The sequence below is a fragment of the Acipenser ruthenus genome, chromosome 1, assembly GCF_902713425.1.
Source record: "Acipenser ruthenus chromosome 1, fAciRut3.2 maternal haplotype, whole genome shotgun sequence".
NCBI lineage: Eukaryota > Metazoa > Chordata > Actinopteri > Acipenseriformes > Acipenseridae > Acipenser > Acipenser ruthenus.
Window position 1 is genome coordinate 85849265 of NC_081189.1, and position 24204 is coordinate 85873468.

Genomic DNA, 24204 nt, shown 5'->3' on the forward strand with positions numbered 1-24204 from the left:
CAACCAGTCGTCGAGGTAGTTCAATATTCTGATCCCCTGCACCCGCAAGGGGGCCAGGATAGCATCCACGCACTTTGAAAATGTACGAGGAGCTAGGGAGAGGCAGCACAGAAAAGGTCTGAGGCCACAAGCCTTCAAGGCCCCTACTGGGGCTGCTGAGGTTGGAGCGGAGCACACTGAGGCAACTGCCTAGGGCGACGGCCCTGGAACTGCCTCCTAGAATGCTGCAGTGTGGGCGCACCACGACTTGCGGGAGGGCCCAGTTGCCCACTGCCGGTGTGGACTGTAGGCGATGTCTCAGGTCACCCAGCGGAGCCGTGGGAACCGGAACCATCCTTCTAATAGTGTGTGCCTGGGGAGATTACCAACGACTCGACCTGCCCTGCGCAAGCACACGGTGAAGGAATAGCGCAGCCATTTGCCAAGATGCCTCAAGTTCTCGGTGGGAGCACTGCAGGATCTCCTTCACAGCTGGCCCAAAGGTATGCCCCGGGGATATCGTCGTGTCTAACAGCTCCGCCTTATCTGCATCGGGGACCCCTGCGACAGCCACAGCTGTCTGTGAGCTACTACCAGACTTGCCAGGCTCCGGCCTAGGGCTTGCTCTTGAAGGTTGGAGATCTGAAGCAGCATGCCTGAAAGGAGGCGTAACTCGGTAGCCACTGGCTCTGGGAGTGGGACTTCCCTTAGTATGCCATCCATATAGGCCGTCAGTATGCCCGCCGTGTTTGCAAGGCAGGTCACCTCTGCCTCCTCTGCATATGCCCTCTTCAGGTGTGTCTCCATAATCCTGCACTGCGGGTTTGGGCACACAGGGTCTCTAGGCAATCCCCCCACCGGCGGAGCTTTGACCAAGGCTGCAATGGTGGAATCAACTGGGGGAAAACCTGCCAGGACCAGCTTCCCCGCACCTTCCAAAGAAGCAAGCTGTGAGGCTTGCTTCAGCACGCTTGGTGCCGAGGCCGGACGATCCCAAGAGGAGCGCACCTCCTCCATGAAATCTGGGAAAGCTGGGAAGGACTGCGGGCGGGTAGCCACAGCCTGCGTCCGGAACATATGGTGGCATTACAGCTATGGCCAAAAGTTTTGCATCAGCCTATAGAATTAACTAATTTTGCTTCATAAAGTCAAATGAAACCTGCTGAGAAACGTTACATTAACATATTGAATTACATGACAATTTGTAGTTTTTCACATACTTAACGAAAAACTGACAAAATTTCGAAAACAAAGAAATACTGTACTAGTATTATGACTTCCGGTAGACTTTTGCAATCATTTCGTAGTTTCTTTGATTACATTATGTTAAATTTTATATATATATATATATATATATATATATATATATATATATATATATATATATATATATATATATATCCTAACATTCTAGGTTATGCAAAACTTTTGGCCATAGCTGTACATTATATGTGTGGTACTGACAACTGCCATTCAAGGGTTATGTGATGATTGCTCAATGACTGCCACCTATAGTTTCTTCAGGGTAATACGGGTGGACATTTGCTGAAAAGTTTCTCCTCTGGAATGGTCCATAGAGTCATTTTGAGACTGTGAACTCCTTGTATGAATCAGAAATTTGATGGTCATACCATAAACACAAGAGCTGTTGTTTTCCAAACGCACTATCTAGCTATTTTTTGTCCATCTGTCTGTTCACCTTTCTTCAATTCATTTCTTATGAATAGCTACATAAATAAATAAAGGAACAAGTGTGCATGTAACACAGACACACACACAGCCATAGAACGACTAGACATGATGTTTAATATTGATTTTCCGTGGCGGCCTTCCAATATTTTATTCTGCACTCCAGAATGATGTAGTGCTCATACATAGATCCAAACTGATATAATTAGTTCTTTCTATAATGCACTTGATTAAAATCAACATTACAGTTACTATAATGGATTACGTTGAAGATAATCTGCCAGAGCTGAGCTAATGACTGCCAACAATTTGCTTCAAGTCTTAAAATATGGGTATTTGCTTCACTGAGTTTATATGATTGCACAAGTGACTGGGGGTGGGGGGGGGAGGGAAACATATGATTGCATTTCTTTAAAACCAAATAATAAAAAAGAGTGTATCCACTAATGAAATTGCATTCAAGCAAGTACATTGCTCTGCAATAATAATCATAATAATAATAACATTCTTCCTGTTGTGTAACAGTGCGGAGGCTGAGCATAAACCGGCGACCCCACACACTGCAAGAAAGCAACTCAACCACTATGCTAAAGACTGAATCAGTAACGGCAGTGCATCACACAACACTGCCTGTTACTGTTGGTTGGGATAGCAGTGTTTATGATTTGTTTACAACAGTAAAAACAATCGTGTTACAAAATGCACTTCAGACACAGTCTGTTGTTATTTTAGTAACCCCAAGGCTATAGTTCAGGCTGTTCCACTCAAGATAACCATTTGTATAATACGTGGTGCCCATAAGTATTGACTCCCTCTATTAAATCTAATTGTATTTCATTGAATAGCATACACATTATTTTGATTTTGAACAAATGTTTTACTCACTTTCACTTTAGTGAACTGGACTCAACTCTTGTGCTGTGATGCAATTGTCATTAATATACATTTAAACTAGGGTTCTGAGCTCTGGAAACTGCATGCAAAAAACCAGGCTGATTAGGTTTTACAGCATCCGGAGTATGTGGACTGACTTTGAAAACAGCTTTTCGACAGTAAAAAAGAATGACCTTTTAGCACACCCACATGCTGTAATTCATTGTAAATTCCTCAAGGTTGTGTTTTGAATTGTGACACAGTATTGTAGAAATGTATTAGTCCTGGAAAACATTTCAAATGTTTAGAAAGTTCTTGTTAATTAACTTTTAAAATGTGAGACCAAAATAAAACTGTTTTACACAGGTGAACTGCAAACAATTTGAAACATTAAACAAATTATTAAGCAAAATGCATCTTCTTTCCATCCACTATGATTGGAAAGGGGTACATTTCAATGCCTGTAAGGGGTGCTTATATTCATGCTACTAAATACCTGTGCTGTTGTTTATTAGACAACAATTATAGCACATTTATGGTTTATTACACAAGGCAGTTATAAATATGAATTAAATATTGGGGGGCAGTAAATGCACAATACACTCAAATAGACAACATTTTCATTTTTTTTCCCTACAGGCAAAAACCTTAACCTTTCATGGCCAGTACACACTAATGGTGCATTTGTGACAGTTTCTTTAGCCTAGAGCTCCAGCTCACTGATACAAACATAAAAAAATGTCTGTATGTATCTCCCAGAATTTTTTTCATAGATACAAAACTACTTTGGTTATTGAAGCATTAAAATCAAGACATGAATTTTCAGCTTGCGCTGCAGGCAGCGGTTGCTTTAAAATTCTTTCAAGGTCTTCGTGCTTCAGTGAGCACAGAGCTCATATTGTCACATGTGAATAACACAGTGTTTAAAATTTGAACCTTATAAAGACGACATTTTGTCTGATATTTTATATGCTACATGTGGAATTTGGTACTGTTTAATCTTACACTTTCCTGTCATTTACTTGCTTATTTATGTATTCATTCATTTTTAACAACAGCTGTACAGTAAATGAAAATTACTGACAAAAGATGTTTGTATGCCTTTTGTGATCTGTGTGTGTTTATAGTAGGTTGCCATGTAAAGTGTTGCTCTGCATAGATACACTGAAAAAAATGGAAATGGAAGAATGGAAATACTGACATTGACATGAACATATTGTAGCAATCCGGGGGGGGGGGGCAGGGATGTGTAATATAAGTAATGTAAAAATGTAATTTTGTGTGTGGTATGCAGGGGTTGCATGGTGCATGATATGTGTGTGTAGGGGATACAAGGGAGATATAAAGGGGATATGCTTGGAAATGACCTGGAGAGTGGGAGACAAGAGTGTAGAGAGAGAAGGTGCATGGATGGAGAGATAGAGATAGAGAGAGAGCAGGAAAGATTAAGTTGATAGAGAAATAACAAAGAAATAATCACTTTGACTCCCAGTTCCCGTTCTTTACTTTATGCTTTTATTTTCTTAATCATTGTTTTAAAAATAAACGGCTTGAGTCTTTCAATTAAATTCAGCCTCAGTCTGATTTCTATCCCAAGAACCCAAAACGATACAATATATTTTAATCTATAACATCAATGCAAATTATTTGCAATGAAATAACACAGGTAATATACTTTCTCTTTCTTGGCAATGACGGTTTCAAGTTTACTAAGACCAATTACAGGTTTGCATCAATGTGTACATATAATTTGTATTACTGCTATGACTTTCCATTTGTTAACCCTTTGTTTTCCAGATAGAACTTCAAAGCTGAATTTAAGATTACTTTCTAAATGTATTTACAAAATGTATCTCTTTAAAATGTGTTGAAATTACATACAGACTAATTTCTAATATGTATAACAAGGGGTTATTTTGTTTTTATGTGTAAAATTATTGTTATAGGGAAGTTATGCAGTGCTATCTGGGAAACCAAGGGTTAAAATATGATGCAATGTTGTATCTGTAGGAGTTACCTATGACTTTTACATTGAAAAGGATTTGTACATATTTAGATTACAAAACATTACATGGAAATAGTAACATTTTGAAAAGGGGCTTGTATTTTTTGAGAAAAACACCAAGCATGTGAACAGTTAAATACAAATAAATACTCCAGGTATATTATTAAAATATGAAATATAGTAATGATAAAACAGTTCCTTAATGGTAGCAATAGCCGAATACCCTAATATTACAGTTTTCAAACAATTAATCTCATTTTGTAGCCTTAATGTTACAAGACATGCTCACCTAGGATTTAGTTGATTGTTAGGTTAAGTACGTACGATCCTTAGTCCAGGTGGTTCTCAATCAAGGTCAACTATGCAGCCCCTGCCAAATGTTAAAATAAATTATGATTGCTTTTCACCAAGATATGTGCTCAGCACACGACCGCCAGACTTTCAGGCAGAAGGAATATTGTCTCATTTGTCACAAGATGTTATCATTTTTAAACAATAATACTGTCCTTTAGAAATGATTTCTTTCTAGATAGACCAACCTGATTCCAGGAAACAAGCCTAATGATTATATAAATAAACAGAACTAATCGAGGGCAAGCTGATGTTCTAAATTAATGAACACAGACATTTAAATTAAGATAAAATGGTTCTCCATTTTCGGTGTTTATCTGTTTTTGTCACAGCAAATGTAGTAAGGAGGTACTATACAGATGGAATTCTGCATTGTTGCATTGTGTTTGTTTAGCAAGGTGATGTTTGTTGCCTGTTTTATTCTCTGGCTATCTTGAAATAATGAAAATGGAGTCTAAACTTTTAGCTGATAAATGATGTACTGTATATTCTTCAGTACAAATTTAGAATGAGCAAAACGCTGTTTGTGATAATCTGATGTTAGGTGTTGAAACGTGTTGTTTGTTTGTTTTACCACCATGTTTTTAACAAATAAATAATTTTTTTTGATGACTATAAATCAGCAGGAGTTACGTATTGAATCCCTTTGAAGAAGAAAAATGTTGAGAGTGTGACTATGAATATCCAGACGGAAACTCTTTTGGTAAGCCATTAAAACTGAATGTTTGGCTCAAAGATTTTTTGCACTTTTGTATTGCCGTAGAGAATCTACCTTCACTGTATACAGTTATCTTATACTGGTCAGCACATCTTCAATATTAAGCATGTAGTGCACTGTAACAGGGGGGATCTGGACTGACTATCTGACACGTGCGTGGGACTGCAGGTAGAGGGCAGCAGTCTCGTGGGATCCGTCTGTCGGTCATGGCGATGACACGGAGAGGTGGGGAAGAGGGTGTTTGTGCTTTCCCTCTTTCTGAGTGGCTGAGGGGCGGGCCTTGGGAGACTGCTCGGCCCATAAGAACTGTGCTTGGTTGTGAACTCGGGTGGCCATGTTTGGGGAATACACAGTGACACTGACGAAAAACGAGGTAAACCTGGCTGGGGAAAACAGCCGGCCTTAAAATAATTTAAAGAGGAAATAAATAACAGAAATCACCACGTACCCGAGGGGACGTGCTTAGTTGTACAGGGAACTCCGGCCACCACACTGTATAGGGTAACTGAGCGTAGGACGGAGGCTTGTTCTGACTGGCTTAGTGGCAGTGGGGGCACTGCGTAAGCAGCACTTTTGTTTGTAGTTTTATTACTGTGTTTTATTTTCCCTTTTTCTTTCGCCTTTGGTTTTCATTATTATTTACGAGCACTTGTTGTGCCTGTACCTGTATTGGTAAACACCGTGGTTCTGGTTACTGTTGTCAATATCCAGTCCACGGACAACATCGCCATCTACTGTACCAAATAAATCAGTGCGCCTGAACGGCGTTACAAATAAAATACTGTCTCCTTGTGTCAGTGAATTGCCCACCACCCTTCCACAGGTACAAATGACTCTTTTGGTACAATATTGTAGCGTTTCGGGTTCTTTTTGCGACAGAAATGAGACTGCAACCATGAGTATATGAAGGCTCAAGTGTTTATTTTTACAATAATTCAATAATCACAAAATAAAATCATAAAGTGAGAGAAAGGGAACTGGGAGTCGAAAATTAAAAGAAATGATTGCAGTAGTTTTTCTTTTACCATACACTTTCTCACTCTATCTCCTCCAAACACAACCTTCTCTCACACTCTTGTCTTCCTCTTTTCCCTGCACACCCTTATATGCCCTCGCTTCCCCCGACCCCCGTCTTTCATGCCAAAGCTGCACCCCAATTCCACTCCACACATACCCACAAACAACATGCAACCCCTGCACGCAAACACACCCAACATGCAACCCCTTGCACACATACACACCATCTACACTATCCTGATTCTTTCCCCTCCCCCCCAGGATCGCTACTAATATAAATATAAATATATATATATATATACACACACATACACACACACACACCACCATGCAAGGATAAACAAGGACTTTCAGCTCCTTGCTAGCCCTGCTCTGAGGGGCAATCACCAGCCTGGATGCCGATTGATGGGTCCCCATAGGGCTCTATGGGGAGTGATAAAGCGGAGACACAGGACTGCTGCTGGTGCATCAGCGACCTCTGTGGCTGGCCGGGCCAATGTGTAAATTGGCTCAAGTCAATACTAACTCTAATGTAGCCTGCTACATTTTAGAGGGCAAAATCATGACTTGAAATAGACACGTTTTGCCAAAGTTTGGTACTTTTTATAAGAATTTTTTTTTTTTTGTGACTCGATATTTGATAGATTCAGGTCATGATGCTGCTTAGCGTCACAATGAAAAGGTAAAGTATTGAATAATCAAAGAGTTGCACATTTAAGTTAATGGGAAACAGCTTGTTGTGTTTCTGACACCTGCCTCGTAAATCACTATATTAGTGTGATCTTCAGGCTTAGAAGGATAATATTTACCATTATGACACTGTCATAATGGCCAATAAATAACAATTTTATAAATTGAGCATTTTAGAGCTGCAATGATGTTTCATTAAAATAAATAATTACCATATGTAGAAAAGACATAGGAAAGCTGGTGTTGTAATACCACACAGGCGCCTGAGATTTTACAGAATGTGATTGTTGTAATTACTGCCACCACAACAGTGCCAGCAATGATAACAACTAGGGGGAGGGTACAGCAGAGGAAACCACAAGGTACAACTGATAGGCACGTCTACACAAAGTTGAGCGTAAACAAAATAAAGACAAAAATGCAAAATAAAACGGAGAGTGGAAAAAAAACCACAGATATAAAACAGCGAAGTGCTGCTCTCGCTACAGGTACCAGCACTGACACACTGTCAATTATACTTTTAGGGGATATTAAATCTACTAAACTAAATACTTTAGTTGCAAGAGCAACCCTGGTTATACACACGGTGGCTGTGATAGTAGTACTCACAAAAATGTGGTCACTAAAAACATCCTGCTCTGGCTCATCAGCAGGGATGTGTGTCAGCAGCTCTCTTTTATAGCTAGATGATCCGCCGGGACACGTCCACCTGCTGGTCAGGAATCTGCAGCCGGACAATTCCCAGCTGCCATTCCCTGTAAACAAACACAGCCTGCAGCGCCTCTCATGTGGAGCATCTAGCTCTTTACTGCAGACACATGCATGTGCCCAAGAATCCAGTGACGGTACTTTGTCCCTGTTACACCAAATAAAAAGTATTTTCATGTGATTAGAAGGTTTAGGTGCATTTCTCCAAACAAGATTTGTAAATTACAAATTCCCATTGCAAGTAAAAGATTACATTGTTCTACATTTCCCCGGGATAGAGAACATCTTTTTTTCCAATCAAAATAAACCTGAACTGTTGCAACATTCACAGTGCAAGATCCAAAGAATTAATCAGTGAATGCTGAAGGTAAGAAAACTATAGAACCCACTAGCAACTGGAATCCCTTAGAAATGCTGTGGCAGGGTAAAGACTGTGTGGGTGTTGGGAATATAGGGTTGGCAGGGAGGGAGTTGGTGTGTTAGTTCCTGTGTTTTGTTTGTTTTGTGCATTAAAAGTGTGCAACAGTGCTTAAACTGCAGCTTTTCCTGACTCTGATAGAAAGGATGATAGGTTTGAAGACTGGACCATTATCCTGTGCTTCCTTCAGCAATGTAGAATAGTATAATATATTTCTTAAGGTGGATCTACACTGGAAGCGAGCGGCATGTGCGATGTGAGCGAATTTTGTATTATTATTATTTATTTCTTAGCAGACGCCCTTATTCAGGGTGACTTACAATTGTTACAAGATATCACATTATTTTTACATACAATTACATTATTTTTTTACACATTATTTTTACATACAATTACCCATTTATACAGTTGGGTTTTTACTGGAGCAATCTAGGTAAATTACCTTGCTCAAGGGTACAGCAACAGTGTCCCCCACCTGGGATTGAACCCACGTACCCTCCAGTCAAGAGTCCAGAGCCCTAACCATTACTCCACATTGCTGCTCTACATCAAAAACAAATATTTTAGCAGAAACTGTCACGTGACCCTGTCCTTATCCCTCTCGCTGTTCTCCCACCCAATCCCACACAAGACAAAGGTGGCCCATTCATACCATTTACGCAGCGCAGACTACAGAACAAGCAAGCGAAGCCAACACGCACCAAAGAGAGTGAAGTCGCCACACACCCAGGTGAGAGAGAGGTCCTGCTGACAGGGGGAAGAGGTAAAACACACCATTGGAGGTTATTATTTATTATTATTATTTGTTTATTTAGCAGACGCCTTTATCCAAGGCGACTTACAGAGACTAGGGTGTGTGAACTATGCATCAGCTGCAGAGTCACTTACAATTACGTCTCACCCGAAAGACGGAGCACAAGGAGGTTAAGTGACTTGCTCAGGGATTTGAACCGGGGACCTCCTGGTTACAAGCCCTTTTCTTTAACCACTGGACCACACAGCCTCCTAAATAGACATAGGGCCTCATTTACGAAAGGCCACTAAATTTGGAGTTAGCACACACATAAAGTAGTGAGCCTGTGCGATAATCCTAAATTTAGTGCCCCATTTTCTAACAGAGAACGCATTTGTTTATGTGCACAGTATTTGGCTAATTTACATACCATACCGTGCACATTGCATGTATTGTCAGCGATAATTTAATGTGCATGATAATGTCAGAAACTTACCCGTGACCACTGTGATATCAAAAGCCCCAGCAGTCCTGGCGTATCTTTTGGTCAGTAGCTTATTGTGAAGGTGGAAGTGGCTTATATTGACCCGATAATAAGTGACCAACAGACAGCACTCAGCACGGGACAGGCAGAGGCAACATAAAGTGAAACCTTTTACCATGTATTCCTTTTTCCTTTCTCCTTTCTCCGCCCATTAGTTTCTAAAATTGCATTATACTGTATCGTTTTGGAATTCTTCAAAACAACCTGCCTCTTTAATATAACATGCAATATAACATGCAGTCTGCATTGTATGAGTGACATTCCCATTAAGCCAATCACAGCACAGATGTAGTAAAATAAGCAATCAGATAGCACACAGGATCAGTTTCCTCATGCACACATTTATTTTACTTTGTGTCAAATTTAAAATCAGTAGCAAAAAAGTAGTTGGAGATGTCACAGAAGCAAAAGGTGGAGACGGAACACAGAAAATTCCAAAATCATTAGCCAGATGATTATTTTTTCACTCAGTAATTTTGACGATAAGGCAACATGTCTGATTTGCAGTGCAAAGATTACAGTTATAAAAGATTATACCGTACAACAGTCTGTCACAGCCCCCTTTTGTACCGTCAGTCACGCCCCTTGGTTAACTAGTGCAACCGTTTCTCCTCCAATCCGCGGTTGCCACATTGCTTCCCTTCTGGGGCGATGACTTGGTGTACCATAACTCCGCCCCATTTCTAGATGGCCGACTTCCACCTTTCCCTGGAATGAATTGTCAGACCATCCAGTCCGGGGCACTCCGTTCCCTTTACACAGCACCCTCACAGGTCGGGAGGAAGATTTGTAACCAAGATTCATTCTTTCTCTGTCACAGGTGGGCAAATGTTTATTTGCATGTACATAATTATATTATGTGAAGACTGGAATTAAGTTTTAGACTACCAATAATAAATATGACAATTACAATTAATAGTAGAAAATGCTGAACTGGAAAATGCTGCCAATCTCACAATCTCAAAGAAAAGGAGACTCACTCTCTAAACTAGGAGGGCTATCCTTATCTGTTCTTGAGAAATATTATTTGGCTGTAAGGCTATATTCTGTGCTATACTGGAGTTTAATAATGTTAATGCCGTATGTACCAACATAAAACCATTTGGAAAACAATCTGACTATTCACATCTCCTAACTGGCCCCCAAAACATTTATGATAAAAACAAAATAATTTTACATACAAATGTATAGTATAATGTTTAAAAAAATGTCAGGATTAGACAATGATTATTTAAAACTGGAGAACAAAGATATTTCGACCACAAAAATAGAAAAAGCTTATCAACACACTGCAGGACACCTCTCAAAATGGCACACTATCCTTTGACACAGCACTCTCAGTCACAATTCAATATAGCAAAGGAACTCCTTCAGTTTTTTCAAATAAGACAAGTCCTCAAAATGACCACAATATAGTCTGTGCAATATATAACAATGGTGTGCAATATAATTGACTAAGCACTAATTATATATATATATATATATATATATATATATATATATATATATATATATAAAATTGAGTGCAATATAGTTGATTACCCTGTTTATTGGTGTTAAATATATTTATTTATGGGACGCAATATAACCAATTAACAGTGTGATTGGTCACTTGATGTAATTAACTACAGTATATTTTCATTTGTTAGTGCACTGAGTCAGTAACCAAGAGATCTGCTTGTTACCTGTAGAGCGCAATAAATGCTTGAGGATTGTATGGTTCCTCAGTGCTTCTTCTCTAGCTGTTTTTTCTTCCTCTGTCCTGTTTATTTCTCAATTATACAGTTATTATTATTCCCTCAGCATATATAGGGTGTAGTGGTGTCACATATTGAAAAGTGAATTACTATGTCCTAGTAGCAGGTTGGCGACAAATAAATATGGTAGATTATGCATTTGCCTGGCACCCCAGATAGCCAACCGTTACACACCAATACATTCAATCGAAGAAATATTATTGCTACATGCTAACCAGATAGAAATTTCACTAAAATCTTCCATATTCTAGTAACAAACGATTTAAAACACAAAATAAAAAAAAAATGATTCAAATGTATAGGAGTGGTAGGAAGGTTGGAAACATTTTAATACTATCAGAATGTCTTCATACTATCAGACGTAAACTAATGTAAACTAATTTGGTTTAAACTGATAATATCCCCCGACAAAGTTTTTAGAAAAATCGAGGACGTTTTTACAGTTAAAATTAAATGTTTTAATCATTCATTTTAAATAACAGTGGTGTAAAATGTAAAAAAAGCAAAACATGTACAAAGGTTAAAGACAAACAAATACAATCACCTGTCTCAAGCAGCACCCATCACAATACCTACTGTCTTTCTAAAAATAATAAAATACTCTCTTTCTCACATCTTGCTTCTTGAAACGGGATTCAGCATTGATTCAGGCTCCTCAATCACCATATGCTGCTCCATTTATAGTATAGTTAGCATATTTAATGGGACTGGACCACACTTCTGCATTACCTGAATCTTAAAGGTGCACATCTACTATTACGTTACATTTTATGTAATAGTTGAACTCTAAACCTACATGCAATATGTTTAAGGTTCATGTGCTGCTCGCAGGATCGGTCAGGAAGGCAGTGCCTGTTGTGGAGAAAATGCTGTTTTTCAGTGAGTCTGTCGGATAGTGTTTAGTTTGCCAGTTTTGGAAAGAAAATAAAAACAAGGTCAGCGCTGTTATACTAATTTTTCTTAACTGAATCAACACATGTTATTATTATGTGATAACATTCTTTTAAAATAAAAATGCAATCACCCTCTATAAACCAGTTGTCACATCATTTTCAGTACGACTTGAGTTATTATTCAGCCAGAGAGCACAAGCAGACGCAATAAAAGGACAGGTTGTGTGGAGAACATTAAAGGATGAAGTATTGGGGAGAAGTAAAATAGGCTACTATTCAAGATAAATAAAAATAAAAGATGAAGTGTGAAAATGCTGTTTCACCAAAAATAGTGTGTGTGTGAGTCCACCTTTCCAAAAAAGTGAGTGGACAGAGTCCACCCACGTCCACCCCTGAGTCTAACACTGAACCAAATGTGTTTCCACTGAGAGATGATTAATCTCACATACTTTATAAAACCTGTCTCTTCCCTAAAACTACAATACATGCCTTTGTGTAATTTTAATAATTGTCAAATGAGACAATTTATCATTTGAATCTTTGGTACCATCAATGGATATCACAGACATGGAGTTCATTTTCTTGCTGTCATCAAACATTGGATGTTTAAAAATGTGTTAATGATTCTGCGATCTCAGAAACAACAAAAAAATTTGTCTGATTTTGTCCTTGAAGGCTTCTCTCCTGAATTTAGAGTGGAAATGAGAAACTTAGGAGCTTTCTTTTGAACCACACATTAGAAATGTTACCAAAATCTATTTCTTTCATCTAAGAAATATCACCAAATTGAAAAGTATTCTTTCCCACTGAGAAACTGATGCATGCTTTTGTATCTTCAAGGACTGAGTCATGTTATTTCTCATCTGCAACTTGTACAAAATGCTGCTGCTAGAGTTTTAACAGGGACTAAGAGACAATAACACATTATCCCTGTGCTAACATCTTTGCACTGGCTTCCTGTCCGATTTAGGATAGATTTTAAGGTGCTGTTTTTAAACTATAAGGCTTTAAATGGCTTTGCCCCATCTTACTTTAACCCCATATGTTCCTAGACGCTCACTCCGATCACAGGATGCCGGTTTACTTACTATTCCCAAAATTCAGAAAGAAACACAGGTGTAAGAGCATTCACCTATAAAGCCCCTTTATTATGGAATGACCTGCCTAGCCCTGTAAGGAAAGCTCCCAATGTTGCTGCCTTTAAAACTAGATTAAAAACTCATTTTTATAATGTATATATCTTAAAATGTTCTTACCCTTCCTTGCTTGTTTTACTGTTTTGTTTTTATTCTGTTGTTCATTTTATTGCTTATTGTTACTTTTTGTAATATTTATTATTGTTTGTATCCTTGTAAAGTGCTTTGCTGTGATCTATTGTGAAAGGCACTATATAAAAATAAAGATTGATTGATTGATAAGTGTGCTTCATCCATCCATTATCATTAACCACTTACTCCTTTACAGGGTCGCGGTGAGCCAGAGCCTAACCCGGCATACACAGGGCGCAAGGCGAGACTACACCCTGGACGGGACGCCAGTCCCATCGCAGGGCACCACACACACACACAGAGGGCAATTTAGAGTGACCAATCAACCTGGACAGCATGTCTTTGGACTGTGGGAGGAAACCAGAGTACCAGGAGAAAACCCACGTGAACACGGGGAGACCATGCAAATTCCACACAGACAGTACTCTAGGCCGGATTCGAACCCAGGACCCTCGCACTGTGAGGCAGCAGTGCTAACCACTACGCCACCATGCCACCCTAAGTGTGGATCAGCTTGTGAATAAAATAAATTAATTAACGCAGGTGCACTGTGCGTGGGTGGATCACATTGTTTTTGTTTTTTTTATGCAGTATTTGTTTCTCCCACTCTCGAATTTTGTCTTATAATGAACACAATTCTGGGAACATACCATAACATTTTAATAAATCAAGCTGTTCTGGGCCTTTGCTTTAAAATTAGTGATGCTATATATAAATATAAGTGTTATTCTTGCTTTATACAGTAGTCTAGATTCAGTGAAGTAGTGTTGCCAAGGAGATGGTTCTCAGTCCTCTGTTTCATAATATTATAGTTACATAATGTTATACATACACTCAGGCACAGCAGTGTGGAATAGTGGTTAGGGCTCTGGACTCTTGACTGGAGGGTCGTGGATTCAGTCCCAGGTGGGGGACACTGCTGCTGTACCCTTGAGCAAGGTACTTTACCTAGATTGCTCCAGTAAAAACCCAACTGTATACATTAATTGTATGTAAAAAAAATAATGTGATATCTGTATAATGTGAAATAATGTGATATCTTGTAACAATTGTAAGTCGCCCTGGATAAGGGCGTCCGCTAAGAAATAAATAATAATAATACACTCCTTGTTTTCTTCAATACTGTTTTTTACTCCTGTGTTTTTATAAAACTTTTGCTTTTCCACTGAATAACATAAATACATAATGAAAAAAAAACGACAACATTACCTTCACTTATTTTCTTATTTCACCATATTAAAGCTGAAATGACTTGTTACCTATTAGGGATGGGCATGTGTAATCGTTTATTCTAATAATCATTTAGAAAATTGTTAATCATTTTGAAAATTACCACTTGTATAATCTATCTTGTATTGCAACAGATATAAAGAGACACATAAATAAATATGAAATAAATCATTATTTCTAAAGCTTCAAATTACTCCTGACAGATAAAAGAAAAAAATAAAGGCGTTCTTAAAAGTGCAGGATGATACCGATACTGCAGCAGTGGGTAAGGGAGGTGTTTGGAATGCACCACTGCATGTATTATAACTACAGTCTGCGTTGCTTTATCAGGACCCCTCGAGAGATGTAAAAATATCCTGAATAAGCGGCTGTCCCAATTAAATGAGAGGTATTTGAGATGACCTTAGTCACACTTTTGTTTCTAAATGAAAAGAAAAAGTATGAAATCATATCACATAATGATTAAATGTTAAATACATAATAATCAATAGGTTTCTTAAATAAATTGCTGTTTTATATTTCTACATAAAATGAAAAATAATGAAATCACATCTTATCACAAAGCGAGACACCTGTGGTGTTGACACGCCAGCTTTCTTTGCAACAGCATCCTGTGAAACCACAGGGGGCTCCAGCTCCTTCAAGAGTTCAATGTCGTTTACACAATTTACTATGAGGCGCCGTTCAGGAAAAAAAATCATTCATTCAATGGTCTGGCATATGTATTGGTTCACTGGGAGATGCATTTATTCAGTGACATATGTATTGGTTTAATGTGGCATATGTATTGGTTTACTGTGTGATATGTATTAGTTTACTGTGACATGTGTATTGGTTTGCTGTGGGATATGTATTGGTTCACTGGCATATGTATTGGTTCACTGGCATATGTATTGGTTCGCTGGCATATCCATTGGCTCGCTGGCATATGCATCGGTTCTCTCACGCATGCATTGGTTTGCTGGCGCATGCATCGGAAAATAATTCTAAGCAGGCACAATTTAGACAGCCTCTGGTCCTGCTTTATTAGCACAATTTCGCCTTTGTTTTATTTATTTATGTACTGTTTTCCTGTGGGACACTGTAACACTGAAATAAATATTTCACATTGATTAAAAGACACTATGAGTTTTTTTCTTTTTCAAAAATTATTTTCCTCAGGCAAACACAGTGGACACCGAAAGCCGGTGCACAATTAAAGTGAAAGGCCCCACTTCACGTTCGCTGCCGGCTACCAGCTAATGCAGCAGGGCAGCAGAGAAGATCTCTAATAAATAATATAAACTGAACAAAGACTTTAGCCAATATGGTTATGATTATTGTTATTATTAAATAACGTGCATGGCCTTGGAACATGTCCAAGGAAGCAAGCAGTTTTATTTCAAACATTTCTAGAATATTTGCTTCAGAGACGGAGAAAATATATAAATAGAATATAGGAAAATATGCAAACAGATTACAGGACAGTTAAGCCTATTATTATTATTATTGCAGTGTGTTATTACACTGTCATGGAGTACATAAAACACAGACCTAGGTATACAATACAGGGCACCTGCTTGGGCTACGGGTGCAAGTGTGAAACAGCTTATTTTGCTTACGTAACATTAAATTCACTCTACTAGTAGTACTTAAGAACATAAGAATATAAGAAAGTTTACAAATTAGAGGAGGCCATTCAGCCCAACCTGCTTGGGCCACGGGTGCAAGTGTGAAACAGCTTATTTTGCTTACGTAACATTAAATTCACTCTACTAGTAGTACTTAAGAACATAAGAATATAAGAAAGATTACAAACTAGAGGAGGCCATTCAGCCCATCCTGCTCGTTTGGTTGTTAGTATCTTATTAATCCCAGAATCTCATCAAGCAGCTTCTTGAAGGATCCCAGGGTGTCAGCTTCAACAACATTACTGGGGAGTTGGTTCCAGACTCCCACCATTCTCTGTGTAAAAAAGTGCATCCTATTTTCTGTTCTGAATGCCCCTTTATCTAATCTCCATTTGTGACTCCTGGTCCTTGTTTCTTTTTTCAGGTCGAAAAAGTCCCTTGGGTTGACATTGTCAATACCTTTTAGGATTTTGAATGCTTGAATCAGATCACCGCGTAGTCTTCTTTGTTAAAGACTGAATAGATTCAATTCTTTTAGCCTGTCTGTATACGACATGTCTTTTTTATTTAGTCGTTGCCAATTATTTGTATTATTTTCTCCCAATTTGGAATGACCAATTATTTTATTATGCTCAGCTCACCGCAACCACCCCTGCGCTGACTCGGGAGGGCGAAGGCGAATACACACTGTCCTCCGAAGCGTGTGCCGTCAGCTGACCGCTTTTTTTCACGCTGCGGACTCACCATGCAGCCACCCAAGAGCTACAGCGTCGGAGGACAACGCAGCTCTTGGGCAGCTTAGAGGCAAGCCCGCAGGCGCCCGGCCAGACTACAGGGGTCGCTGGTGCGCTGTGAGCTGAGGACACCCTGGCCGACCTAACCCTCCCTTCCCCTCGGACGATGCTTGGCCAATTGAGCGCCGCCCCCTGGGAGCTCCCGTCCTCAGTCGACAAAGGAATAGCCTGGACTCGAACTCGCGACGTCCAGACTATATGGCGCATCCTGCACTCTACACAAGTGCTTTTACTGGATGTGCCACTTGGGAGCCCCAACCCGGGATAATTCTGGTCCTTCTTCTTTGCACTCTTTCTAGAGCAGCAATATCCTTTTTGTGACGAGGGGACCAGAACTGAACACAATATTCTAGATGAGGTCTTACTAATGCATTGTAAGGTTTTAAAATTACTTCCCTTGATTAAAATTCAACACTTTTCACAATATATCTGAGCAACTTGTTGGCCTTTTTTATAGCTTCCCCACATTGTCTAGATGAAGACATTTCTGAGTCAATGTAAACTCCTAGGTCTTTTTCATAGCTCCCTTCTTCAATTTCAGTATCTTCCATATGATATTTATAATGCACATTTGTATTGCCTGCGTGCAGTACCTTACACTTTTCTCTATTAAATGTAATTTGCCATGTGTCTGCCCATTTCTGAATGCTGTCTAGATCATTTTGAATGACCTTTGCTGCTGCAACAGTGTTTGCCGCTCCTCCTATTTTTGTGTCATCTGCAAATTTAACAAGTTTGCTTACTATACCAGAATCTAAATCATTAATGTAGATTAGGAATAGCAGAGGACCTAATACTAATCCCTGTGGTACACCACTGGTTACCTCGCTCCATTTTGAGGTTTCTCCTCTAATCAGTACTTTCTGTTTTCTACATGTTAACCACTCCCTAATGCATGTGCATGCATTTCCTTGAATTCCTACTGCGTTCAGTTTGAGAATGAATCTTTTATGTGGGACTTTGTCAAAAGCTTTCTGGAAGTCTAAATAAACCATGTCATATGCTTTGCAATTATCCATTGTCGATGTTGCATCCTCAAAAAAAATCAAGCAGGTTAGTTAGACACAATCTCCCTTTCTTAAAACCATGCTGACTGTCTCCCAGGATACTGTTACCATATAGGTAATTTTCCATTTTGGATCTTATTATAGTTTCTATAAGTTTACATATAATAGAAGTCAGGCTTATTGGTCTGTAGTTACCTGATTCGGTCTCCCTTTTTGTGGATTGGTATTACGTTTGCTATTTTCCAGTCTGTTGGTACAACCCCTGTGTCAAGAGACGGTTGCATGATCTTGGTTAGCGGTTTGTAAATAACTTCTTTCATTTCTTTGAGTACTATTAGGAGGATCTCATCCGGCCCAGGGGATTTGTTTATTTTAAGAGCTCCTAGTCCCTCTAACACTTCTGCCTCTGTTATGCTAAAGTTATTTGAAACTGCATAGGAACAGGTCGACATGTGGGGCAAGTTCGTCTGTGATTTTGCCATTTGTATCTCTTAGACATTTAACCTCCTCTTTGAATGTTCTCTTGCTGTTATAATATTGGAAAACATTTTGGAATTGGTTTTGGCCTTTCTAACTTCCTTTTTGACTTGCGTTTGCAGTTCCAAGTACTCTTTCTGTGTACTTTGTTTTGGGTCCCTTTTAAATGCTCTGTAAAGTGCCTTTTTCACTGAATATTTTTTTATTGATCTATTAAACCATTTTGGCCATTTTGTTTTAGATTTACATTTGTCTACTTTTGGGATGTAATTGTTTTTTGCCTCTAGTACTACATTTTTAAAAAACAGCCATCCTTTTTCTGTGGATGTTTTCTCTATTTTACTAAAAATCTATTTCTCTTTTTCATACCTTCATAGTCATTACTTTTTGGGTTTTAAAAAGCACTTCAAATGAGACCATGTTGTGGTCTGAGTTTGCCAATGGTTCTCTGACCTCTGTTTTAGTTATTTTGTCTTCGTTGTTTGAAAAGACTAAATCAAGGCATGCCTCCCCTCTACTCGGTTCCTTGACAAATTGCGTTAGGAAGCAATTTGTCATTTCCACCATTTGAATTTCGTCTGTCGTGCTCTCCACCTGGTTTTCCCATTTTATATGAGGGAAGTTGAAATCCGCCATTAGTATGGCTTCTCCTTTGGTACACGCATTTCTAATGTCATTGTATAACAGATTATTTTGCTTGGCATCTGAATTTGGTGGTCTATAGCATGCTCCTATTATTATGCCCTTTGAATTTTTGTCCATTATTCTGACCCATATTGATTCGGTGTTGTTTTCTTTGTCCAGATTTAACACCTGGGCTTCAAGACTATTTCTTATGTATAGCGCTACCCCTCTGCCTCTTCTGTCCTGCCTGTCTTTCCTATACAGTGTGTACCCACTAATATTAGATTCGTCTCAGACACTCTCAGACAACCAAGTTCCTGTAACACCTATAACATCATAGTTACTTGTTAGTGCAGTAGTTTCAAGTTCTAACATTTTGTTTCTGAGACTTCTAGCATTTAGATAAATACATTTGATGGCTGTCTTACCTGAGTTGTTGCCCTTGTTTTGATGTGGTCTCCCTTCTGTTTTTTTTGTTTCCCCCCCTTTCTTTCCAAATTAAATGCTTCTGAACCTCCGCAAGGATCCTTTCTCCGAGTAGATTGGTTCCCTTTTTGTTTAAGTGCAGTCCGTCCCGCCTATATAGATAGTCCGTGTTGTAGAATGTGCTCCAATGTTCAAGAAAGGTGAAGCCTTCCTGTGTGCACCATGATTTCAGCCATGCATTTTGAGTATGTATTTCCAGCTGTCCGTATGCTCCTTTGCAAGGTGCCGGCAGTATCCCAGAAAATACCACAGTTTTGGTCTTGTCTTTTAATTTCCTTCCTAGCTCTCTTGAATTTGTTTTGCAGGGATTTTGGCCTGTCTCTTCCAATGTTGTTTGTACCGATGTGGACAACTACTACCGGGTCGTCTCCTGTTCGTTCTAGGAGCCTGTCCACGTTCTCAGTGATGTGTGTGACAGAGGCTCCTGGAAGGCAGCACACTCTTGTAGTAAGGGGGTCCAGACTGCATGCTGAACTTGCTCTGTTTCTCAATATGGAGTCCCCAGCAATCATGACCTCCCTTCTTTTTGCTGCCTGGCCAGCACTATTTATAGGGTACTGGATGTTTTTAGTTAATGTTCACTGGTGTGAATGGCTGCATTTGTTAAGGTTTGAGATTTTTACACTGTATTATTATTATATAGTAGATTGTATTATTATTTCTTGATAATCCCTGTCAGTTTAATGTCTTAATAATCATAAAGGAAACAGAAATGGAAGCAGGAGCATGGATTCAATCCCCGACCGCTGGTTTCTCAATCCAGCTTGTTAGGTCTGAACCACTAGAGCCGTAAACAGCAACTAACAAACTTATAATAATAATGAAAATAATAACAATAATAATCATAACCGCACTGGCTAAAGTTTGGAAAAGTCTTTGTTCAGTTTATATTATTTATTTGAGATCTTCTCTGCTGCCCCTGCTGCATTAGCCGGCAGCGAACATGTATATTTGAAAAAGAAAAAAAAAACTCATAGTGTCTTTTAATCAATGTGAAATATTTATTTCAGTTTTACAGTGTCCCACAGGAAAACACTACATAAATAAATAAAACGAAAGTGAAATTGTGCTAATAAGGCAGGACCATAGGCTGTCTAAATTGTGCCTGCTTAGAATTATTTTCTGATACATGCGCCAGCAGACCAATGCATGCGTGAGAGAACCGATGCATATGCCAGCAAACCGATACAGCGAACCAGTACATATGCCAGCAAACCAATACATATGCCAGCAAACCAGTACATATGCCAGTGAACCAATACATATGCCAGCAAACCAGTACATATGCCAGCAAACCAATACATATGCCAGAGAACCAATACATATGCCAGTGAGCTAATACATATGCCAGCAAACCAATAGATATGCCAGCAAACCAATACATATGCCAGCAAACCAATACATATGCCACAGTAAACCAATAGATATGCCAGCAAACCAATACATATGCCAGCAAACCAATAGATATGCCAGCAAACCAATACATATGCCAGCAAACCAATAGATATGCCAGCAAACCAATACATATGCCAGCAAACCAATACATATGCCAGCAAACCAATAGATATGCCAGCAAACCAATACATATGCCAGCAAACCAATACATATGCCAGCAAACCAGTACATATGCCAGCAAACCAATATCCCACTGTAAACCAATACATATGCCACATTAAACCAATACATATGTCACTGAACAAATGCATCTCCCAGTGAACCAATACATATGCCAGCAAACCAATATGAAATGATTTTTTTCCTGAACGGCGCCTCATAGTAAATTATGTAAACCACGTAGACCTCTTGAAGGAGCTGGAGCCCCCTGTGGTTTCACAGGATGCTGTTGCAAAGAAAGCTGGCGTGTCAACACTGCAGGTGTCTCGCCTTGTATTGGCTAAAGTTTGATTACGCATACATTGGACTATATACATTGTACTTGTATTGCACATCCTGCCTCTCCCTATTACCTATGCATCTTTGTCTCAATTGGAGTTTACATTTTTTATAAGCCAGGTTACAGTGTCAACTTTGAACATTAGTAAGCAGACTAAATGCTTTTTTAAAGATTCATGTGACCCTTATTGCCCTCGTAGTCCTTTCCAGCTGAGCTGTCAGTAATTATTATTGAGATACACCTTTTATCTTCATTAATATTAAACACAGTCTGATGTGATAGTTGTGCTGTAAAAATTCAGTAGTCTCATTTGTGTTTTGACCGCAGATGCCTACATCTCAGAGATTATGCTTGTGCATTACAATTAAGAAAAACACTGAGCCCCTTCAAGGGCAGGTATGTCCTCAGGTTCATGAGAGCTACCAGCTGGAAAATGTGTTTCTGAGGACATTGCCTAGCCATGTGATAGTTTAATGCTTAATTGCAAACTATACCCAGAATGCATTTAGAAATCAGATTTCAACTCATGTAGCATTCTATTCTATGTTTATTCCTAGTTCTTTTGACTAGAAGTGTCAATAATATCACCTTTTCAGTGAATTGAATGGTAATTCGTTTTCACAAGAGGAGATGGCTGAGAGGCAGGTCGAGATATGGGAGGAAACGTCGGGGTCAGAGGGGGGAAAGGAGAGGAAGATTAGGGCATCATCAGCATAGAGATGATATGAGAAGCCATGGGAGGAGAGAGGAGCAGTTTCAGTGGAGTGTACCGTGCGAAAGCCTGATTGCAGGAGGTCGAACAGAGAATATTTTTACAGGAAATCAGAGAGCTGGTGATGTACCACTCGCTTGAGGGTTTTAGAGAGGAAAGGGAGACAGGATGGTAGTTGAAGGGATGAGAGATCAAGGGAGGGTTTTTTTAAGGTGGGGATCACCCTCTGCCTTTTGCTCTCTTTTGACAGGTGTCCCCCAAGGCTCAGTCCTGGGACCCCTCCTGTTTTTTCTCTACACCCACTCCCTGGGTCCCCTCATCTGCTCCCATGGCTTCTCGTATCATTTCTACACTGAAGATGCCCAGAACTTCCTCTCCTTTCCACCCTCTGACTCCGACATCTCCTGTCGTATCTCTACCTGGATGCACTCGCATCATCTTAAACTCAACCTCTCCAAATCAGACCTCCTTTTCTTCCCCCTCTTCCTCCCCCACTGCTAATCTCTCTATCGCTATTCCTCTTGAATCCACAATCCTCTCTCCCTCCTCAACCATCAAGAACCTCAGTGTCGCCCTGGACCCCTCCTCTGCCACTCTCAGCACATCTCTACTCTGGTGCGCTCCTGTCACTTCTTCCTCAGCAACATTTACTGTATTCTTATTTTTTTACCCCATTTTTTTCCCCAAATTGGAATCGCCAATTGTGTTATTAACCCCGGTTTACCGCTGCAACCCCCTGGCTACTCGGGAAACGACGACTGACACATGCGTCCTCCAAAATGTGTCCCTGCCAAGCCGTCTGCAGATCCACCGCGATGCCATCAGAGCTATAGTGCCAGAGGACAACACAGATCTGAATGGTTCCACAGCAGACCCGCAGGCCCCCTTTATATTGCTCTTGTCTGAAAAGTGTAAAATTTGTGTCACTAGCCAAAGGTATGCGAACTGCGTTGATTTTTATTTAAAACCACACTTTATATTTCCCCGTTAGAATATAGTATGCTCATGTAGGCTATGTGCCGACATGCTTGATGCACTCATTTGAAACAAAATATAAGCAATTTGATCTATAATTAACTAATTCAACATTTACATTACAGGTCAAATATCCTACATGATATATAGAATAGTAAGTATTAGCCTATCATAACTAGTAGAGGTAATGGTGATATCAAACAGTAGACCATCATGTAATCTGTTTATACAACAGGCCAATTATATATATATATATATATATATATATATATATATATATATATATATATATATATATATATATATATATATATATGTTGCATTTTTCTACTCAAAGCTAGTGTTTTCTACTATTACTAACAACCTTGACTTGGATAAAGAAGGAAAAACATTGAGTGAAATAGCTCGCATCACTTCATTTTCAAGGTTGGTATCCGAAGCATAATCAAGAAGTACAGAGAAACATCATATGTAATTGACAAACCCAGGACTGGAAGACCTTGTGACAGCTGGTGAAAGTATACCATCCTTAACTATTAAACACTCAATACAACTGAATTTAGAAACACTAACAAGGATGAGAATAGAAAGAAGACAAGCGCTGAATTGACAAAAGAACTGTCAGAAGGCACAGGGGTCATTGTCAATCCATCAACAGTCCAAAGCACCTTTGACCATTGTTCCATAGACCAATTTCTGTGTTCTTGTGCATATTTTAGCCTATTAGTCTTGTTCCCCTTTCTTAACAGAGG